Genomic DNA, 21,907 nt, shown 5'->3' on the forward strand with positions numbered 1-21,907 from the left:
CTCTTTAGATGAGCTGGGTTAACATCAGCTTCCGGAGAGAGAAGCCCAAAGCAGCACACCCTCAACAGAACTGGACTTTCTTTCTCTCCCGTGGAAACAGAGTCCGGGGGGAATGGCCAGGGCTCGCGGGATGGGGGATCCTGCAGATGGCAGAGCAAAGGCAACGTGTGGCCCCAGGAAGGGGGAACATGGACACTTGAGGTCACCCCGCCATCCGCCCTACGGTCAGTCCACGCTCAGCAGTGGTTACCCACATGTTGTCGACTTCCTGGCTCACCATCCCTTGTAGCAGCCATCGGTCCTTCTGGGTGCAATGTCCTCTCATTGGAGTGTAAATTTCAGTGGTCTTCTGAACGAGGTCGAGGTCTCTTTGTGCCGAGGGCTCTAACATTAATCTGCACAAGGCTTTCCTTTGCCCTAGCCCGTAAGCGACAGAGAACTGGGGCTGACAGCTGTGCTCTCTCCGTACGCCGCTGTTACCCAGCGTTTCCATCACCGCTGCTGGGAGCCCTGCGCTGTTCTATTGCCGCTCCTTCATAGGTAACACGTTCCTTTCCGCTGGTTGTTTTCTCTCTTATTTAACTGACCTCCAGCCCCATGCCCTTCTCCTCCTCACCAAAACCAACCTACCCAGGACCCCATGGCTTCTGAAGACCCATGCTCCAGACCAGAGGCATTTTCCAAGGGTGGAGCCATCCCTTTCCCTTCCTGCAGTCTCCCTGTCAACCAGCCATCAAAATGAGGGTCAGCAAAAAAAAAAAAAAAAAAAAAAAAAGGACTTCCCCGGTGGTCTGGTGATTAAGAATCTGCCTCCCAATGCAGGGGACGCAGGTTCAATCCCTGGTTGGGGAACTAAGATCCCCACGTGCTGCGGGGAAACTAAGCCCCCCGACTCTAGAGCCCAGAAGCCACAAGTAGAGAGCCAGTGCACTGCAACTACTGAGCCCGTGAGCTCTGGAGCCAGCGCGCCACGCTGGAGAGAAGCCCCCATGTCACAACGAAGATCCCACCTGCCGTAACTAAGACCCGACGCAGCCCATAATAAATAAATAATTTTTAAAAATGAGGGTCAGCCAGTAGCTTTTAAGTATTCTTATTATCGAGGTAAAATTCACCACTTTAGCCACTTTAAAGTGAATGACTTCTAGTATATTCACAATGTTGTGCAACCAGCACCACTACCTAATTCCAGCACGTGTTCATCACCCCAAAAATCCCCTCACCCATCAAGCAGTCACTCCCCATTCCCCCCACCCACCAGCCCACAACAACCACTAATCTGCTTTCTGTCTCTATGGATTCGCCTATTATGGATATTTCATGTAAATGAAATCATACAATATGTGATCTTTTGTTTCTGGCTTCTTTCACTTAGCACAATGGCTTCAAAGTTTATCCATGTTGTAGCATGTATCAGTGCTTCATTCCTTTTCATGGCTAAATAATTTTCCATTGTGTGGACATACCATGTTTCACTTATCGTTCATCAGTTGATGGACATTTTGTTTGTTTTCACTTTGGGACTATTATGAATAGTACTCCTGTAAACATTTGTGTACAATTTCGAACATCTGTTTTCAGTTCTTTTGGGTACATATCTAGGAGTAGAATTGCTAGGTCCTATGGTAAAGCTATGTTTAACTTCTTCAGAAACTAACAAACTAGTTTCTGAAGGGTCTGCTCCATTTTCCATTCCCAGGGTAGCAATGTATGAGGGTTCCAATTTTTCCACCTCCTTGCCAATACTGGTTATCTTCCTTTTATTAAAAGTTTTTTTGGCCACACCGCATGGCATGAGGGATCTTACTTCCCTGACCAGGACCCTATACTTTCTTCCAAGGTTTTTATAGTTTTATTATTTAGTTATTTATTTGGTTGCACTGGGTCTTAGTTGTGGCAGGTGGGCTCCTTAGTTGTGGCATGTGGGCTCCTTTGTTGTGGCAGGTGGGCTCCTTAGTTGCGGTAGGCAGGCTCTTTAGTTGTGGCATGCGAACTCTTAGTTGCAGCATGCATGTGGGATCTAGTACCCTGACCAGGGTTCAAACCCGGGCCCCCTGCCTTTGCGGTGCAGAGTCTTAAACACTGTGCCACCAGGGAAGTCCCGGGTTTATAGTTTTAGCTTTTATCTTTAGGTCTTTGATCCATTTTGAGTTAATTGTTGTATATGGTGTGAGGTAGGGGTCCAATTTTATTCTTTTGTATATGGATATCTATTTATCCCAGCACTATTTGTTGAAAAGATTATTTTTTCTATACTTGTCAGTGTCCACATTTTTTATTCTTATAAGGGCATCTGTCATATTGGATTAGGGCATACCCTAATGACCTCATTTTAACTTAATTACCTCTTTAAAGACCCTATCTTCAAATACAGGCACATTCTGAGGTACTGGGGATTATGACTTAAATATATAAATTTTGGGGGCACACAATTCAGCCCATAACATGATCGTGTGTGTTTTTTTCCTTTCTTTCTTTTAATATAGTGTATTACATTAGTTGCTTTTCAACTTTTTTTGGAGGGGGCGCTGTGCCATGGCTTGTGGGATCTTAGTCCCCCAACCAGGGATCGAACCCATGCCCCCTGTGGAGGAAGTGCTCAGTCCTAATCACTTCTTCAATCATTTTAAACACACTTATTTAATAGCCTTGGGGTTCCTTCTCAGAGGCAGAGGACATAGGGAGGGGACACAGGGCCATGGTGTCGCAGGACATCAATGCAGAAAGCTTTCCTGTGGATGCAAAGCCAAGAAGGGCTGGTTACATCATCTCTTAAGCCATCAGAGCCACAGGGATTCCAGGGGCACCTAAACTTTGAGCAAGGATTCCAGGAGACCCAGGGACTGAAGCGCTTGAGAGGCCAACCCTCTCTCCATCATATCACAATGATCGCCTCTTCAAACAAAACTCATTTTTCATTACATAGCAATCCGTTTGCCTTGGGAAAACAGTGATCAAGAAGAAAAATAAACTAAAATCACCCAGAATCCTAGTTTCCATATTTAGCTGCCATGAGCCAACTAGCCCAGCTCCCCAGCTCCCTTCCGGACTTGATTTTTCTCCACAGCACTGAGCACAGTCAGGCACACTGCATATTTTACTTATTTCTGATAGTCTGTGCATCCCCGGGAGCATGTCAGCTCTGCAGCAGCTGGCACTTTGTCTTGCTCCCTCTTGTACCTGCAGAGCTGGGAAGCGGGAGTGTGGGGCACCATTCCCTCCATCAGCACCTTTGGAGTGAACGAACAAATGCACGTGCCGTCTTATGAATGAAAACGTCTACCGCATTTACCCTCACAACAATCCTACAAGGCAGGTGTTTACTATCCTATTTCAGAGACGGGTAGACTGAAACCCTGGGGGCCACCACCTGTCTTCTCGCCCTGCCTCCTGCTGACCGTCTTTCTGCGGCCATATTTATGCAGCTGCAGCATAGCCCACTCTCTCTCTCTGTTCACCTGAGCCCCAAGTCATGTCCAAGACATTTCCACACTGTGTTTCTAAGGACTTTATTATTACTTTTCTAATAATGATCTTCCACGTTAGGAGCAGGAAAAACAGGGAAGTGAGATGGCTCACTCCAAGTTCCATCCCATCCCAGGGGCTCCCCATGCTTTTATAAGAGAACCAACTAACATACTTGGGTGTTTGCGGCCTCAAACACTCACCTCATCTCTCCCACCACAACGCAGCTCCTGGAATGTATTTTGCAGGTGAAATGTGAACCCCACCCCCCTGGGTTCAAACCAAAGCTCAGGCTAGTAATTTAACCTCACAGCACCTTCATTCTCATCTATAAAAAGTGGGCAGAATTATTCCTGCTTCACAAAATTGGTGATTCAGGGAAATTATGTATATAAAACTCTTGACACAGTGCGTGGCTCACAGTAAATGGTCAATACGTGATTGTACTGGTATAAGTAGAAACCTTTGCTCCCCATCAGCCATGGTGCAGCCTTTGCTTGGTGGAGACAGAAATTCCTTTTTAGCTGTTGGCGAGTGCTGATCAGCCTCTGGGGGAAGGACTCATGCACACTAAACTTTTTTTTTAATTATTTCATTTATTTACTATTTTTGGCTGTGTTGGGTCTTCGTTTCTGTGTGCGGGCTTTCTCTAGTTGTGGTGAGTGGGGGCTACTCTTCGTTGCAGTGCGCGGGCTTCTCACTGCAGTGGCTTCTCTTGCGGAGCACGGGCTCTAGGCGTGCGGGCTTCAGTAGTTGTGGCTCGCAGGCTCTAGAGCGCAGGCTTGGTAGTTGTGGCGCACCGGCTTAGCTGCTCTGCGGCATGTGGGGTCTTCCCAGACCAGGGCTCAAACCTGTGTCCCCTACATTGGCAGGTGGACTCCTAACTACTGCACCACCAGGAAGCCCGAGAACTAAACTTTTAAGAGACTCAGGTATTAACTATAAAGCAATACCATAACTGCTCTGTGCCTCCTGGGGCATCGTGGGTGAAGACTGCAGGAGGCAGCAGGAGGGAGCCAAGGCCCCAGCCCTGGGCTGGCCTGAGCAAGGGTTTAAGGCCAACTGCAAGCTTTAAGGCCATGGCTTTAAGGTCTGCAGGGCTCCAGTGGGGGAGATCGTGGCAGCTGCCTTAGCTGGTAGGGGTCTGGCTACACCAAGTTTTGCAGATGGAGGCTGGAGAGTGGGACAGATGTACAGAAGAGAAAGTTTATTCACTAAGCAAATATGTATGGGGCACCCACGCCGTGCCAGACCTATTGTAGGCCCTGGGGGTCTAGAGCCCTGCTCTCAGGGAGCTGCCCCAGTGGAGGGTGGAGACAGCCAATAAACAGCCCAGTAATAAGAGACCAAGGCAGAGAGGTGAGCCACGACCAAGAGGGGCTAGAGGCCCAGCCTGCACCGTCTTTCCTCTCCCACAGCTGCAGGATGACGTCCTATTTTTAGTCCTCCTTTGACAGATGAGGAAACCCCGGTTGGGGAGATTAAGTGGCTGTACCCCAGGCACACAGCAGTCCACGGAGGCCCAGCCTCTGGCGTTGAAGCTACAAGAGCCTGGGAAGGGAGAAGACGGTGTCTGGTGGTGGTGGTGGGGACAGTCAGGGCCACCCAAATCCCTTCCCAAGGCAGCCTGGGGAAGCCTCGGGCTTCCCAAGAAGCCCCCGGGAGGGGCTCCTGCACTAGGCTTGAGGGGTCGTTAGCCCAGGGGCTGAGATGCTCAAATGTGCGTATCGGTCACATTTCTCCTACAGATTCTGCCTCCAGAGATTTCTTTAGCCTCAGGGAAGATCACTCCACCAAGCTCCCTGGGCTATGGGTGAGTGGGCCTGGGGAAGAGAGAGGCAGGGACCTAGGTCCTTCCATCAGAGCCAGCCTCCCAGGGTGGCCCAGGGTCCTTCTCTACTCCTGGGAGGGACTCCTCAGGCCAGTGGCAGGGCAGAGGGGGCTCATCAGGGTCCTGGGCATTCGGCTGGCAGCCTTGCCAGCCTGGCTGGTTCGGGTGGCCTCTGTGTGCGCTCCATCCAAGCCCTGCAACATTAAGACCAGGTGGAGAGACTCTCTGTTTTGGCCTCATGAGGAGAGAGGTGGGATCGTTTCTAGCAGTGCGGTGCACCCTGCTGATGGCCAGAGACCCCAGAATGTCCAAGAGAATGAGACCCAGGTGGAAGGAAGGGGATGTAGCCTTGGAGGTGACTAAAAGAGAAGTCTGCAAACTGGAGTACCAAACTCGGGCTTCGGGAGGGATGCAACCAGGATGATGGTTCCAAAGGGGTCAACCTGCAGGTCCTCACCATCCACGCTTCCCTCTTTCGACTTTCTCCCACTTTGTAAACTAAAAAGGCAAAGGTCTTCCCCAGCCAGAGTCTGGCATCCGGGGGTGTAGGAAGTCCTGGGCTCCCAGGAAAGGGACAGTGGGGAGGGTGGGGGGAGGTTTTGGCCTCTCCTGCAAGCTGTGTTTCCCAGGACCCAAGGCTTTGGCATCTCAGCTCTCTGTGACCCAGGGCCATTTCACCTCCCAGAGTTGCCTCACCTGTAAGCCGGGCACAGAAGGCCTGTCCTGGGTGGGTGTGGGGCTGCATGGGCTCAGCCGAGTCGTCATTCACTTTAATGTTATAAAGACGTATGTGTTTGCGGTAGTAGTTCTCTTGCTCAACCTAAAATAAACCCAGTGACCCCAGGGGCTTGGGAGGGGTTCAGCCCACACGAGGCAACTCGACCTTGTAGTTGGCAGGTTCAGTGGGTACCAAGGAAAACTTGTTTTGTTTTTGACTTTTTATGGGGGTTTAATATACACAACGTGTGTCCACCTTAAGTTACAGCTGGATAAAAACTTAAAGTATACACAGGAGGAACTGCCACTGAAAATAAGATCTGAAACGTGTCCACGAGCTGAACCTTTCAAAAATACAGAAAAAGGGCCAGAGTCCCCAGGTTTTACCTTTGTGGCCCACTGCTGGAACCTCAGGCTAGGGACCTTTGATCTCATTCCTGCCCCTCACTGGGCAGATGGGAAAAGAGGCTGGGGGGCCAGGTCTCCGGGGAGAGCCGGGAACATCCCCTGCTCCTCGCCAGCTCCTGGCACTTGGCGCCCTCTCCCACGACAGCGAACTCGGGGGGCCCAGGCCCTGGCCTGATGTGGGTGGGAACGGGAGGTGGGGGGTTGGGGGAGGTAGGTAGATAGGGGCGCGACCGAGCGAGACTCCTCCCCGGGCGGGGCCGCCCCTGCGCGCGCGCCGACGCCCCGCCCCTGCCCTCCTGCGCGCGCCCCCGCCAGGCTAATTAGGCACGCGGTTTGTTTACAAACATGGGCGCCCGGCAGGTACGCGCCGCCCAGACCGTGCGCGCCTGAGGTTCGAGGGCGGCCCCCCGGACTCCGGGGTCCTCCGGTGCGGGCGGCAGCGGCGAGCGAGTGCTCGCCGCACTCCCGCCTTTTGCGCGCCTCCCCGAGCATCAGGAAATACTCCCAGAGGCGCACGTCCCTTGCGCGGCAGGGCGCGCGGGAGGGCCGCGCCGGGTCCCCGAGTCGCCGCCGGCGCCGCGCCCCGCCCCCGCGCCCCGCCCCCGCGCCCCGCCCCCGCGCCCCGCCCCCGCGCCCCGCCCCCGCGCGCCCCCCGGCCCGGGCCCGCTCGCGGCCGGGTCGGCGGGGCGGGGCGGGCAGCGGGCGGGGGCGCGCGGGGAGGGGCGGGGCGCGGCGCCGGCAGGGCCGGGACATGTAGTCCGCCCGCCACGGCCTCTCCTGGGCGGCCCCGGCGCGGGCCCGGCCGCGGACTACGACTCCCGCCAGGCGCCGCGGCGCAGCGCATGAGCCCTGCTCGGCTCCGGCGCGTCTATTATGCTGCCGGGGCAGGCGAGCCAAAGAGGAGCCGGCCGCGCGGGCCGGGAGGGGACGGCCGCCGGAGCCGCCGAGGCCAAGTACGCCTTTCTCTTGCTTCCTTGCGCGCGCGGACCGGCGGGCGGCGCGGGTGGCGGCGGGCCGGGCGGGGCGGGGAGCGCGGCCCCGTACACCCCGCGCAGGCCTCCGGCGCGTCCGGGGAGCCGGGCGCCCGGGACGCCGTCGCCGCCTCCGCCTTTGTGCGCGGCCACGATGCAACAAAGCGCGGCGGCGGCCCGGGGTCGCGACGGCGGCGGCGGCGGCGCGGGCCCCCTCCCCTCTGCCCGCGCCCTCCCGGCCGCCCGCGTCCCGGGCTCGGGGGCGTCGCCGCGGCCGGGGCGCGCAGCCCAGAGTTGGCACGGCCTGCGCGCCCCGCGCCAGCGATCTCCCGCGCGCCCTCCCTCACGGAAAGGATTTTTTTCCCCCTTTCTTCCGCCCGCCATCTTTCGAAGGGGGGATCGGGGCGGATGTGGAGGGGAAGGTGCGCTTCGGCGCCACTTTCCCCGCGCCCCGTTCCCCGCGCCCGTCCCGCCCGTCCTGGCTCCTGGCCGCGGGGCTCACGCGGGGGCCGTCGCCGCGGCTGGGGCGGGGGCGAGGCCGGGCCAGGGAGCGGGCGGCGTGGCGTGGAGGCCGCTTTCTCCAGAGTTAGGGGCCCGAGCTGACTTTGAGCCCTTTGGAGTTGCTGGGTCGTTGCAGCGCGGCCAAGAGGAGACCCAGTTCCCGTTTTGAAATCAGCCCGAAAAGCGCTTAATCCGGGCAAGGCTGAGTTGCGGGAGGAGCGGGGGTGCGTGCCCTCCTTCCCATTCAGGGTGGGCCGCGGCCTGACAGCACGGCACAAGCCCATCGGGGAGAAGTGCCCACCCCAAACCTCACTCGGCCCCCCGGCCCTCGTGGACTCCCCGTGAATAAAGCTGGGGCTCGGGGGAGTCCTCTTCCTCCACCGGTTGCTCATCCGGGGGCAGGCCGGGGTGGAGGTCTTGGGCCGCCTCCTTTCCCTCGGGGCTAGGGGGCAGTTTTGGAAAGATGAAAGTGGGGGCACGGAACAGGTCCGCCTGGAGACCCACGTGGGGCGGTCCGGTGGTCCATCCTGAGGGTTCCCGCAATTGGGCCCAGTCCCTGACCATTCTGCGATCCTTCATTTTGGCTGAAAGCTTTCTACCCAGAAGTGCATGACTGGGGCTGCCCCCGTGTGTTCCCTGGGTTGTGGCTGCAGAGTTAATGGGGAGGTGGTATTGGGTATCAGTGGGCAAACTGGCTGGAGGGCGGAAGGCAAGTAAATGAAGGAGTCGCTCTGGCCCCTCCTCCTCGTGCCCCCCCCACAAGTGAAGACGAAGAAGAAAGTTTTTGTTTGTTTGTTTTTCTTTTTTAATCCTGCTTTTGTAGGCTTTCCTCCTGACTCTTTCTTTAAATAGGGGTTCTTTTCCTGGGTCCATGGAGTGGCCCTGGGGAGATCCTGAAATCTACGCAAAGTTGCCTGGGCGGCATGTCTCCTGGGGGAGTAGTTGGCTTTCAAGGGTATCAAGAAAAGGCCTGAACCCGTGCAAGGCTGTCTTCAGGAGTTAGGGACCTCCTTCCCTCCCTCCCTCCCCCCTCCCCCCCTCCCCCCCTTCCCTCCTCCCCACCTCCCCCCCTTCCCTCCTCCCCACCTCCCTCCGTCCTCTGGCAGCCCTGAGTGCGGCCTCTCATTTGCAAATAAAGCTCTGTGTTTGCCCTTTTCTGTCTTGAGGCCTTGATGTGTGCTGGTGGTTACAGATCGGGAGAGATAGGGCATACGGCATCTGGGGCGGGCGGTGTGGGCCATTTCGCTTTGACCTTTCTGGTAACCTCGGGGGCCCCAGGACTCTGGAATCCCGCCCCAAGCAGCTTCTCAGAAGCTTCGATCCAGTCCCAGCCCTGCCACGGGGACGTCCGGGGAGGAGGGACGGGCAGCACCAGGTCAATTTTTGTTTTGTTTTTAGAAAGTGGAGTAATTGCTTTCTCTCCACCCCAGCCCGCGCGTGCTTGGGAAGTGAGCTCTGAATAAAGGGAGAGGATTTGTAATTATTCTGCTCCTGCCTGCCTGGCCCAGCAGAGTGGTCACGGGCAGAAAGTGAAAGTGGGGGGTGGTGGCGGGGTAAAAAGTGAACCGCCTACCGCCCGCCGCAGCCGGCGGCTGCTCCTGCACCCTCTGCCTCCAGGCTGGCGAGTTGCCAGCTGCCCGAGCCCTGCGCCGGGCAAGCGGCGAGGCGCACGGCCATTTCCTGGTTCTCGGCGGCAGAGCTTTCTCTGGGGAGTGCTGGCCGCGGCCCCGAGTGGAGTGCTTGGTTCGGGACCAGCAGGCCACCTCCGCGGGCCGGCCCCAGCGTCTGCCTGGCTCTCCGTCCACCGCTGGTGGGCCCTGTTCTCCTCGGGAGAGCGGGTCTCATCCAGTGGGTCCAGGGGGAGCTGGGCCGGGTCGGGAGTGGGGGGGCCCACCGCCCCCCAGCGAGCGGCTGCACCTGGCCGCTTGCTTCAAGCCTCTGTGCAGGTCGCTGGATTTTCGGGGCGGTCGTGTGGGTGGGTGAGTAGCCTGGTCTGCCTTTCCCGTCTCCCCACGTGATGGCCCAGCTGTAAAGTGACGGAACCCCCAGGCAGGGCCCACAGACCCTACATTAGCAGGTCAGTATCTAGTCAGCATTCCTTGCTTCCGAAGGAGACTTTAGTGAATTGTGGCAGAAAGCAGCATCCTGCTTGCTGTATACCTGCCTGCTGGGAACTTGTCAGGGCAGCTCCTGCTTGGGAGCCCGCCCGCCGTCCCACCCGAGGCTCTGCCCCCTGGTTGCAGCAGGTGTCAGAGCAGCGCGCAGCGGCCCGGTGTGCTTGGCTCGGGGCTGCTGGTAGGTGCCCAGGTGATGAGTGGCTTGTTGCACCTCCTCAGCCGCCCCGCCCCGCCCACTGTGAATCCCTTTGGCACCCGCACCCCTGCTCCTGTGGTCCTGCCTCTGAGAAGCACGGGCCTCTTAAAGGCAAAGCGTCAGTTTCTGGATCTGGAGTGGAGATGACGGTTACCTGTGTGGGGGTGTCTGTCCAGAGCCCGGAGACTCTGCTGTGTCAGTGCTGTGGGTGAGTGTTTATTTCTTTTGCCAGGTTTTAACTATCCCACAGGAGAATCAGTTCTCAACCTAACTCCTTTTTTAGGGCCTTTATAACCTCAAGTTAGAACCGGCAGGTGCATTTGGGGGGAAGCCCCCCTCCCTCCCCGCTGCAGTACTGGGAGGACCCCCTCCACCTGCCTCCTGCACCAGAAGGGAACGAGGTGCCTGGGAGAGTCCTTTCGCCGCTGCTTGGGAACTGCCACTTGGGAGCGGGGTTGGGGGGGCTTCAGGTGCCCCAGTGGGGTTTTTCTGCCAGTGCTGGAAGCTGGGCTTGGTGACCCGTGTGGCAGCGTTTCCACAGTGGTGTTCAGGAGTGTGGTCAGGAGAGTGTTCGGGGGGCTGGGGGTACCTGTGTCACAGGTGCCAAACCGTCGTGAGGAGCTGGGGCTCCAGGGTCCCCGCCGAGGTCCCCGGTACATGGGGTCAGGAATGTCCTCGTCTCCTGTGAGGCCGAATGCGCGTCGCGTGGCTGGACCCTCGTGACGCATTATCAGGAGGAGGCGGAGCTTGGGGGCAGCCTGGCCTGACGGTGTCTCAGGGATGAAACTCAGGGGCAAAGGGAAAGGAAAGGCAGGAACGGGGCGCTGCCCAACTCCAAGCCCGCTTGCGCCGTCAGGCAGAGCCGTGGAGGTGCCAGCCCGGTGCTGGAGGCTGCTTGTTAAGAGCTGGGGCCCTGCTGGCTGTGCACCCCAGATAAGGCGCACACCCACCCTGTGCTCTGTTGTTTTAGCTGCCGCCAGGCTGTCCTACGTCTGGGGTGGGGAGACACCAGTGACCGTGTGACTGTCCCCTGGGATGACAGACACTCCCTCCCCACGCCCCAGAGGCTGGGAGAGGCCGCAGAATGCCCTTGGTAGGCATGCGAGCACTCGGCTGTGGGAAACGTCCCAGGACGGCGGGCCAGGGTGCCCAGCCCTTGGGAGCCTGAGCTAAGCCTGGTGCTGGTTGCTGGGGCACGGCCGCCTCCCTGTGCTCCGGAATGCATGCCGGTCCCTCTCCAGGGCTTCCAGGCTCCGGACAGCCCTCCCATGGGAGCACCTGCTGTTCTGGAAAGGCGTGGGAATGTGTTTGTGTTGGGCAGGGTGGGGGAGGCGAGAGCCTAACTCAGACCCTGGTTTACGGAGGCTGGACCATCCCATCCTCGGCCCCGCTCTGGGCTGGCGCCGGTGGGCTACCCCTCCTGCCGCTGACCCCGAGGGGCAGCTAGGGGGAGGGGTGGGGAGGGCTGGCTGCCCCTCGACATCAGGATCCGGCAGTGGTCGGGGGCTCCCAGCCTGCTTGCCTGCCGCTGTGCCTCTGGGCTCCGTGGCCTCCCAGGCCCTCTCTGCCTCATGTCCCATCTGTTAGGTGGGGTGATGGGGTCAGAGCTTCCTTCCGAGGGCTTCTCCTTGGGGTCTCAGGTTGAGAGGGACCTGGGGGGACAGCCATTTCCGTGGTCTGGTCTGGGATCCAGTGCCTGGCTGGGGGTTTTCAGGGTTGCTAATGCACAGGCGTCGGGCGTTGAATGGGGGGTGTTCTGTTGGGACAGGCACAGAACACCCCCCGTGGGTGATGACAGCATGCCGAGCCTGGGTGCTCGCAGGGCCGGGTCCCCCTGTAAGTTCATGTGACCCCCTGACCCCTAGCATCCTTTGTGGGACCGACTGACCCAGAGAGGATGGTCCCCCCTTTCCCTCTCCAAGACAAAGTGTGGCGCCGGTCACGCTGTCCTCACTCACTGTGTCCCCTGAGGACCTTCCCCTTCGAGTGGTGGGTCCCTCACCCCCCTCCCAGGAGCCCCATGGAGCTTTACATGCCCCCCGCCCCCGACACACACACACACACACACACATCACACATCGCTGGTACAGCAGCTTCTTGTGGTTTTTCAGTTGGTTTTTCTTTTGGGTAGCTTGGTTGAAAGGTGGGAGGTGACAGAGCCTCACAGAGGTGACGGGGGGGGGGGGGCGGCTGGCCTGACCCCCGCCGTGAACAGTGAGCCCCACTCAGCAGGGCTGGCGATGCCCACCAGAGCTGGTATCTCGGGTCCACGGTGAGGCCGATGTTCTGGCCAGAAAGGAAACCTTAAGAGGCTGACTTCCCCGAGGGGGGCTGGCAGGCTGGGGAGAAACATGGGGCGTCAGGGAAAACCGGATGGAGAAGGAGGCTTAGGTGCTTGGGTGCCGGGGGTGCAGAGCTGAGAGGACACGGTGGCGTCAGGAATGGGGACCACGGCCGCCGGCCCCTCAGTGGGCCAGGCCGGGTGACTTAGGAGACCCCTCAGGCCTTGGGGTGCTGCAGACGTTCCGTGGGACCGATGGGGTCCCTTGCCGGTGGGGAGCAGAAGTGATCCAGACCGGCAGTGGGCTTGGGGCCCTGGTCGGGGCCAAGGTGCTCCGGGCAGAGCCCCTTCGGGGGCAGCTGTGGTGGCACTGCTTCCTGCCCGGGCAGGGGGTGGTGGCCAGCAGGGCCCAGTGTGCGGAGGGCCCCCGTTCGCCCACCTAACGTCCCCTGGGGCCCCACGGGAGGAGGCAGTGGGCTCCGTCTGTCACTGAAGCCGACCCTGCCTGCACGGATCCTGTTTCCTGAGGCCCGGCTGCCCGGGGGCACAGGAGCTGGGGCGGCGGGCCTGGCCCCTTCCTGCAGCTTGCCGCCCCCTGTCTCTGCGGGATTGTCGCAGGAGCTCCGAGAGGCGGTGGGGGAGTGGTTTTTTTTTAAATAAATTTATTTGTTTTATTTATTTTTGGCTGCGTTGGGTCTTCGTTGCCGCACACGGGCTTCTCATCGTGGTGGCTTCTCTTGTTGCGGAGCACGGTCTCTAGGTGCACGGGCTTCAGTAGTTTTGGCACGCGGGCTCTGTAGTTGTGGCACGTGGGCTCAGTAGTTGTGGCACGCGGGCTCTAGAGCACAGGCTCAGTAGCTGAGGTGCACGGGCTTAGTTGCTCTGCGGCACGTGAGACCTTCCTGGACCGGGGCTCGAACCCGTGTCCCCTGCATTGGCAGGTGGATTCTTTTTTTTAAAAAAAATAAATTTATTTATTTATTTTAATTTTGGCTGCGTTGGGTCTTCGTTGCTGCGCGCGGGCTTTCTCTAGCTGCAGCGAGCAGGGGCTACTCTTTGTTGCGGTGCGTGGGCTTCTCATTGAGGTGGCTTCTCTTGTTGCGGAGCTTGGGCTCTAGGCACACGGGCTTCAGTAGTTGTGGCTCATGGGCTCTAGAGCGCGGGCTTCAGTAGTTGTGGCACATGGGCTTAGTTGCTCCGCGGCATGTGGGATCTTCCCGGACCAGGGCTCGAGCCCGTGTCCTCTGCATTGGCAGGCGGACTCTTAACCACTGCACCACCAGGGAAGCCTGGCGGGCGGATTCTTAACCACCGTGCCACCAGGGAGGTCAGGTAGAGGAGTCTTTGGGTTTGGGTGGACGGCCTTGCTCACAGCCTGGCTCTGCTTCTGACTGGATGGCCTCGTGCCCCTTGATCTCTGAGCCTCTGCCCCCCCACCTGGAAAGTGCAGCCCACGTGACCCCCACTGACGCCAGGATGGGGCCCAGGGAGTTGGGGCCGTGTAGCGTGGTGCCCCCCAGGGGTACCTGACTCACCTGACCCCTGAGCCACGCGACTCAGGAAGGCTGTTCTCGTTTCCCGCAGGGCTAGTGGGTCTGAGCAGGGCAAGAATGGAGGCGGAGGGAGCGCAGGCCCTGCCCCTCCCCGCCCCCCGCCCCAGGATGGAGGAGTCAGTCCCTGGCTTTTTTCCTACCTCTGACCACCCCTCTGAATGTCAGCACCCCCTACAAGCCTCCCCTCCTTCCTGAACCTGGCTCAGGACTTCCCTCTTCAGGCCCAACGCCCTCCAACCTAGGAGCCTCCTGAGGACCCCCTCCACCTGCCTCCTCCTCTGACCCCCAGCCTCATCCCCGCCCCCGTGGCTGGAGGCCCTTCCCCTGATGCTGGTGAGTGAGGCTCCTTCTGCCCTTCCGTCCGGCACCCTCCATCTAGCATCCCCCCAACACCTATCGGGGTCCAGGCTGCCCCGGCGTGCCCTCCTCTGCCTGCTGTGGTCCTGTCTGTGGCAGGAGGGCTGGAGCTGCTGCTGCTGCATTTTCAGGGTGTTTCCCACAGTGGCACCTGGACAGAGGTCCCCACTCTCTCCTTGTTTGTCCAGGACGCTGAATAGCCCTGGTGTCCAGGCTCCTCTGATGTGTCCCTCTGGGCTGAGCGAGCCTACAGGGGCCGGTTCTCTGCATTTTCTTTCGGATTCCAGTTCCCCAGGGGGGAATGAGGTGGGCCCCAGGGGATGAGTCCAAGGGCGGGGAGATGGCCATGACCTCCGGGTCCGCCTGCCCCAGAGCCGGGGACTCTCGGGTCCCCCTCCCCCGCTCTGCAGCCAGGTGTGTCCAGCTCAGAGTCCCTCACGGAGTGGCGAGTGTGTGACTCCGGAGGGTGGGGTGACCGGCCCGTGTCCCCCGCCTGCCGCTGGCCGGCCATTTGGCTTTCTGGATGCTTCTTCAGGATCCCGCCAAAACCCCCGTCTCTGGGTTTTCTCTTGCTGTTCAAGGGCTTTTGTGGTTTGTCTGAGCATTTCCTCTCTGGGCGGTTTCAGATCCTCTCGCTTCGAGGGAAGGTTGTCTTCATTCTGACCTTCACCCCGTTTGTGGTGCCGCCTCCCGCCCCGTCGGGCAGCCCCGGGAGGTGGGGGTGGGGGGGGATTCTCCGAGCCTCGCTTTCCCGTCTGAGGAGTGGGGCCCCGTCCCTGCCCTCGGCCTGGGTGTCCCCGCGCGGTGCGCACCACCAGCCGGGCCAGCGGATCCTCAAGGCTCCTTTCCAAACCCCACCTCCTAGAAGGCTGGTTTCCAGCCCGGCCAGTGTGGAGCGGGCCCGGTGGGCTGTGACGCCGGTGAGATCGGGCTGCACGTCTTTGCCCGCAGGAGATGAGACACCCCCGTCCCGCTGGGGGCTGGGGGGTGGTGCAGGTGAGACTTGGTAGCCTGCAGGTTTTATACATCTGGGTTTAGGGCGCTGGGCTGTGTCACCTGCACTGCCCCACCCGGTCCCGGGTTATCCTGCCTGAGTCCATCTCCCCCCACCCCCCCACCTGTAGTCCTTTTCCCTGCCAGGCGGGGTGGGGGGGACAAGGAGTAGGGTCATGTCCCCCAAATATCGCTGTTGCTGTGGTGGTGGGCAGTGCAGGGTCCTGAGCACCCAGGGAAAGGGGGCATCACCCTCTTCTTGTGGTGGGACAGGGGCTTTCCAGTGTGGCCAGTCGAGAGACAGCAGAGGCCCCCAGGGTGCTCATCTTCTGCCACGAGCACCCCTGCTCCGTCCTGTCCCCTCCAGACCCCCGCTCATTTCAGCCCCCTTCCCACCTCCCCGTTATCACGAAGCAAGCTCCAGGCACATTTCCTTCGTAAGACGTTTGGTGCCCGCGTCTAAAAGACAAGGGCTTTTTAAGAGTTATAAAAAGCCACAGCACCACCGTCAACCCCAGAGCGTTGACGTTGGATCCCAAAGATGGTCAGAGAGACAGTGTTGAAGTAAATGCCTCTTGCCTCACTGCCCGGCAGGTGTTTCTCACAAACTGGCCCAGGGCAGGCGCTGGGGTCGGGCGCCACCACCTCGTCTGCCCCGGCCATCCTCCCCCCAGGCCACGTGGGGGCCGGGAGGGGTCCCGGGCTGGGCGGAGGATCCGACCCCCATGATGGGCTGCCTTCCTCCGTTCCAGCTGTGACCCCAGAACACTACTCTGGGGGGTGAGCTTTTCTCCTGATTCTTTTGCGATGAAAGCTGACCCTTGACAGCTGATACAAGGCTGTCTGTGGTCCTTTTTTACTCTTAGACTGAACATTTGTGTGTTTCCCTGCAGAATGTCGTGTCTGATTTGGTATGTTATCTCAGACCCAGGGGGCTGGGGGTGTCTCTGGGAGACCCCCTCCCCCTGCCCCACGGAATGGTGCACTCGCTGGGTTCTGAGACCGGAAAGGTTCACTCAGGACACGCCTGGCTCGGGGAGAGTGGCTGTCAGGCTCTGGCCTGTCCCATGAGGCCGGGGGGCGGTGTTTGCTCCCCCTGTTCCCAGCGGGCGATTCCTTCTCGTGTCCGAGTGCTGGAGAGGGGATGTCAGGTGTTCCCGGGGCTCACGGGCTGTCCCAGGAGGGTGGGCGTCTGTGGGGGCTTTGCTCCTGCCCCCAGGGGGCAGCTCGACAGTGTGGTGAGAGCCTGAGCTGACACGCCACCTGTGAGCTCTGGGTGCCACGGGCTGACTGGGGGACCCGGGGTGGGGTCCCAGCCGGACCTTCCGTCTGCTCCTTCTGTGGCCCCTCGTGGTGTCTCCGCCCAGCCTCAATGGCTTGAAACATGGGAACAGGCCGGACCCTTCTGGTACCCACCCCCTGCTCTGAATTTGCCTTGTTTCCCTTGATTTGGGGGCCTGTGGGCACCCCACTGGGATTCCCTCGAGGAGGAGGTCTGGCGGCCCCCATGGCAACTTTGGGTCCCCAGCTGGTGAGGCCTGGTGGGCAGGGTGACCAGGCCTCTCTCCTGGGTGGGGCCTGGCATGGCCTGTGTTCCCACATGGAGCCTAGGCCTGCTGGGCCGAGGAGACCACGTGAGGGGCCAGCGCCCGCCGGGAGGGGACAGGCCCGGGGGGAGCTGTGGGGAGGAGCAGGACGCTTCCTCGTTCTCCGATGGACAGGCCGCCTCTGTCTGCACCTTTGTCGTCTCCTGCCCGGCTCCCCGGTTCCGGCCAGGGCGCCACAGCTGGGTGGCCTGTGGTTCCCTGCCAGGACCATGTGGAGTCGGGAAGAGGGTGACGGGCTGCTCCTGGTGCTCTGGGACGTGGCGGCTGGGAGAAGTGGGAAGCTGCATCTGTGTTTTAAACGGATCCATCCCATTGCACAGGCTGGGCCCATCCCAAGTGTGACCTCATTGTGTCTTCATGGCACACAGAGGTGGGTATCTAGGGACCCTCGGGCTCTGTCCCTTTGCTGTGGCTCCTCCCCGCGTGGCTTGGGAACCACGGGCACCTCCTTTTTTCCGCCCGAGGGGCCAGTGTCACCCAGCTCTCTAACCACTCTCCGTGATGTCCCTGGCCTCCCACGTCCTCGTGGGTGGGGAGCCATGCCTCCATCCGTGGGGCTGCGTTGGGGGCACTAGACAGCTGATGGCCATGCTGCCGGGGCTCAGCCAGGAGGGGAGCTGGGATTTGAACCCCAGTGTGGCAGGCCCAAGTGGGCACTCCCCGCCGACCTTCTGCATGGTCCTCGTGTCTGGGGCCCTCTTTGCATCTCTGGCCGGAAGTTAGGATCAGACCAGGGACTTGGAGGGGCACTGCTGGCCTGTGCCTGCCCCCAGGGCTCGCCAGGTAGCCTTGCTGTTGGTTGCAGTGGGGTCACCTGGTTCCTTAGCTGCCCGGCTCCTCCTCTCACCCTGTGTCACCCGTGATGCCAGGAGCCAGTTCGGGGAGGCACGGGGTCCTGGGCTTATGTCCCTGAATCTCCATGTGGTTACGCTCAGGAAAGAGCCCAGGGATGGAGGAGCCTCAGCTTTGTCATCTGTGCGATGGGCCTGGTCACTGACCTCATAGGATCACATGGTGTCTCACCCTCAGCAGAGGTTTGAAGGGCTCTTGGCCGTGGCCGACCACCCAGTGTATTTCTTGGTGCTTCTCCAAGAAGCACGGTGAGAGTCTGTTCCTGTGTGGCTGGGGGACCCTGGGCGTGGGTAGTGGGGGACCCCCCCCCGCAGTCTCCCCTTCCTGGTGTTTCAGACCCCCATGTCCCTCCACACCTCTTGTCCGTTAGTGGTATCGGTTCAGGGCTGAGCCCTGTGAGAGGGTCAGCTGGTAGACGGTTTAAGTTCCAGCTTCTCTCTGGAAGCCGCCTGTGCCTTCCGGTCTCAGAATGTGGCCCTGACCCCTGCCCAGACCGGGAGGCTGACGGACAGCACAGCTGCTGGCGGCGGGGAGCGTGGGCGGCACCCTTGGCGTCCATCCTCGTCCCTCTGCTGCCCCGACAGGTGGGCGCTGAGGGGATTTCTCGGCCTTCCAGGCGACACGGGGGCGGCTGACCGCGCCTCCCACTGGTGGCCCTGCCGAGGGCGAGCCAAGACTTCGGGGGCGTCGCGGCCCCCGGATTTCCCCTGGACGGAGCACACGGGGCTGCCTGGCCTGTCCCCAGACTCTGGGGCAGTGTCCCCAGGCCCAGAGGAAGGGAAACGAGCTCTGAGATGCTTGGCTATGTTTGTACATTTTTCCAAAAGAGAAATCCCTTTACACTTTTCTCTTTTTGCAAAAGTAACACGTTCTTAAAAAGAAAAAAAAAATCCACCGGTTCAGAACCGCCAGCAGAAAGGGAGGAAGCAGCCTTGGGGCCCGTCTGCTGTGGGTGTGAGGTCCTGAGGGCTGGGGGCCTCCATCATCTTCCTGCCCCTCGTGGGAACGTCCTGAGGCGGCGTGTGGCCTTCTGCATTCCCATCCCTGCTCAGCCGGGGTCTGGTTTCCTCGGGGTCGCTGTTGGGTCTGCGGGATTGCGGGACAGGCAAGGCCAGGCTCTCGCTGCGGCTCCGCTTGCCCTGGATGTGCCGGCCCTGAGGTCTGCGCTCCGTGTGAAGGAGTGAAGGCTGTGCCCCAGCAGGGAGCTGCGTGGCCCCTTTACTCCACCCGCCACCCCAGAGGGGACAGCGTGGGGTGACCTGTGCGACCCGTATGTCCCACCGGAGAGGGTCATGCCCAAGTGCCCCGGCTGTCCCTTGCCCGTCTCCTCCCCGGCCACGCAGCCCTTCCCAGGAGATGGGTCCTGGCTCCTGGGATGGAAGGGGCTTGGGGAGGGGGGTGCCCCCCCAACCTCTCACGCTCTAGCTGCCTTTCCTTCCTCCCTGTTGAGCTGGTGCCCAGGCTGCCGGGGACAGAGGACAAGCCAGGCGCCTGCCTCTGCCGTGGGGGGTGCTATGTGGCACCACCTGACAGGGGACACCACGACCCCCGCGGTCATCCGCACGTTCCTGCAGGCTTCTGAGTGCATGGGGGGACCCCCGCCTCGTCCCAGTGGAGGTGCTGGGGGCAACATTCCTGTTTGCAGAGAGGGGGAGGTCCCATTGCCACGTGCCGTCCCCCAGGCCGTGGGGCATCCAGCACCTTTTGCATGTGTCGCCTCTAGACCTCACAGACCCTGCTGGGGTCCCAAGTGTTTCCACACCTCGGGACTCCCTGTGGCCTGGGGTGAACGCTGGCATTCGGTGAGCATGTGCCGGGCCAGGCCCTGGGCTCAGAGCTTAGCCACGCAGTCTGGGACCGCCCGACTCCGCCTCGCAGCCGCCGGGTGCTCACCCCACGACGGGGACGTGTCCTGTGTTTGCTGCGGGCTTCCTGCTCAGCCGCGGGGGTGGGGTAGTCGGTCATTGGCCAGAAGAGGGAGGCAGTGCAGAGGCCAGGCTGAGGGTCCTGACGGCGGCCCCGGCACGTCCCCGCAGAGAGCTGTGTCCATCTGTCCTTGTGCTCGGAGGAGGCCGGTGTGCTGTGTGCCGCCCGTTCCCTGCTCCCTGGACCGTGCAGCAGTAGCGCTGGGTACTGGGTACTGGGCATCTGCCCACCCGCCCCACATCTGGCGGCCCGCAGTGCACCGGGCCGGCATCTAGGGTGGGGGTGTGTGATGGGAACAGGGTGCATCCTCCCCTCACGGATCCCGGGTCCCCCCACGTAGGGAGCCGCTGCAGCCGTCCCGGCAGGACCGTGCGGCGATTGGTACGTGTCCAGCACTGACCCGAGCGCTCTGCGTTGGATCCCTTTAGTCTCACAGAGCCCCGTGTGGACACAGGGGGACCAGATCCCACGGCTGGCGAAGGGCAGAGCTGGGTTTGCGAACAGGAGCCTGGCCCCGGCATCTGCTGTGCACCCCTGAGCTGCCCGGGCTCCAGGAGGGTCCGGGAGGCCCTGGCGGCCGGTGGCGTTGGGGCAGAGGCGCCAGAGGAGGAGAGGGAGGGAGGGCGCGGGCCTGCGCAGCCACAGCGGCCAGGACAGCGAGACGAGCCACTGGCCAGAGCCGGACAGGCAGTGCGGGTCTGGACAGGAGCCCCGTGTGGGGCAAGGCCGTCGAGGGGAGGGCAGGCCCGTGGGAGGTTCGCAGAGACCCCAGCAGGAGGCGGTGGTGCTGGGCCAGAAGAGGTCAGACCTGCTGGGGGTGGGGCTCGAGGGTGAGCGCTCCGGCGCTTTTCCGTCTGGGGGCCCGGCGGGCACGGCCGCCCTCTGTACGGAGCTGCCCTGGGGGCCAGGGCGCTGCCCCGGGTTGGCAAGACGGGGGCGCATGAGAGGCGCCGCTCGCCCGGGGAGAGCGTGGAGGAGAGGGGCTGCAGGCCCCCAGGACAGCGGGCGGGTGGCCCCTAGGGGTGCTCCAGAGCATTCCTCCGAGGAAGGGCGGGCAAGCGGGGCAGGTTTGCTCGGTGGCGAGATGTGCGCGACGTCTGGTTCGAGTCCTCTTCCCTCTTGGTCGGGGGGCGCTGAGGAGGCGCTGGCTGGGGTTTAACAAGCCGGCATGGGGGGCCCTGGTCTGTACCTCGTGCTGATGACCGTGGTGTAAGCACGCCCACGTGGCACAGCAGGCTGCCGGCAGGACGTCCGTCAGCCAGCTCGAACACTCTCCCAAGTTTTAACGATCTGCTTTCGCAAGTCGTAGAGGGCGTGCTTCCAGCGGCCGACACGCGCTGCTGTGTCCTCCCAAAGGCTGGCCCCCAGGCGGGCCCTGCCACCCAGCCCAACCCGGCTCAGTCCCGTGACAGATGCACATAAATACCTACGGGGTCGCAACGTGCACAGATGCCGCCCGGGTCCAGATTTCGTATGCAGCCCCCAGGGCGTTCTGTGGCCTCAAGTGACATTGGGGCCACTGACTTCCTCCCAAGACGTGGGGTTTTGATATTGGGGGCGGCCCCTTCATCCTTTACGGCACAACATTTTTCTTGGTGCTAGTCGGTCTCCTGGTGACACACGTGGTGCAGTGGCGGCCGCTTCCTTCCCAGCTCCACGCTCAGAACATTCCGAGAGTTGGGGTGTGGCCTTGCAGCCCCTCACTCGCTGAGGCTGCCGGCTCCCATCGCCTTCTCCCACCCCCCTCACCCCGATTGGCCGAGGGCCCAGCCACCATCACAAACCAGAGCCCGTGCTCATGGTTACATTAGAACCTTCATCGGTGGCCTCACTCAGAGGGCCCTTGCCCTGTGTGGTCCACGTGTGCCGGTCCCCATGTGCCCGTCCACGTCGTAGCCCTCTACGTGTGGATCATTCCCTAAAAAGTTGCGACGGTCAAGAGCAGCAGGCGGCTGGTGGGCAGTGAGCCAACAGGGGCCCCCACCTGCACGGCCGCCGCCCCGCCTGCCCAGGTGGCACCTGCTGGCATTCTGTCCCGTCACCTGTGTCTCTCCCTGCCCCAGCCTGAGGGCAGCAGTGGGTGAGTGGTTCTCTGACAGGTGAGGGTTGGCCTGACCGGGGGCAGCGCGCCA

General features: G+C 61.0%; 1 protein-coding gene across 1 annotated transcript in view; it reads left to right on the forward strand.

The window, feature by feature from the left end:
• Nucleotides 1–7,307: 7,307 nt before the first annotated feature.
• LOC308609661 (bromodomain-containing protein 3-like) overlaps nt 7,308–21,907 on the forward strand; it is a gene marked incomplete at its 3' end in the record, with an annotated part of 213,036 nt that continues 198,436 nt past the window's right edge. Inside the window, exon 1 of the mRNA XM_081223387.1 lies at nt 7,308–7,374. The remainder of the gene's footprint in view (nt 7,375–21,907) is intronic.

The sequence above is a fragment of the Mesoplodon bidens genome (genome assembly GCF_964165515.1).
Source record: "Mesoplodon bidens genome assembly, chromosome: Y".
Lineage (NCBI taxonomy): Eukaryota > Metazoa > Chordata > Mammalia > Artiodactyla > Ziphiidae > Mesoplodon > Mesoplodon bidens.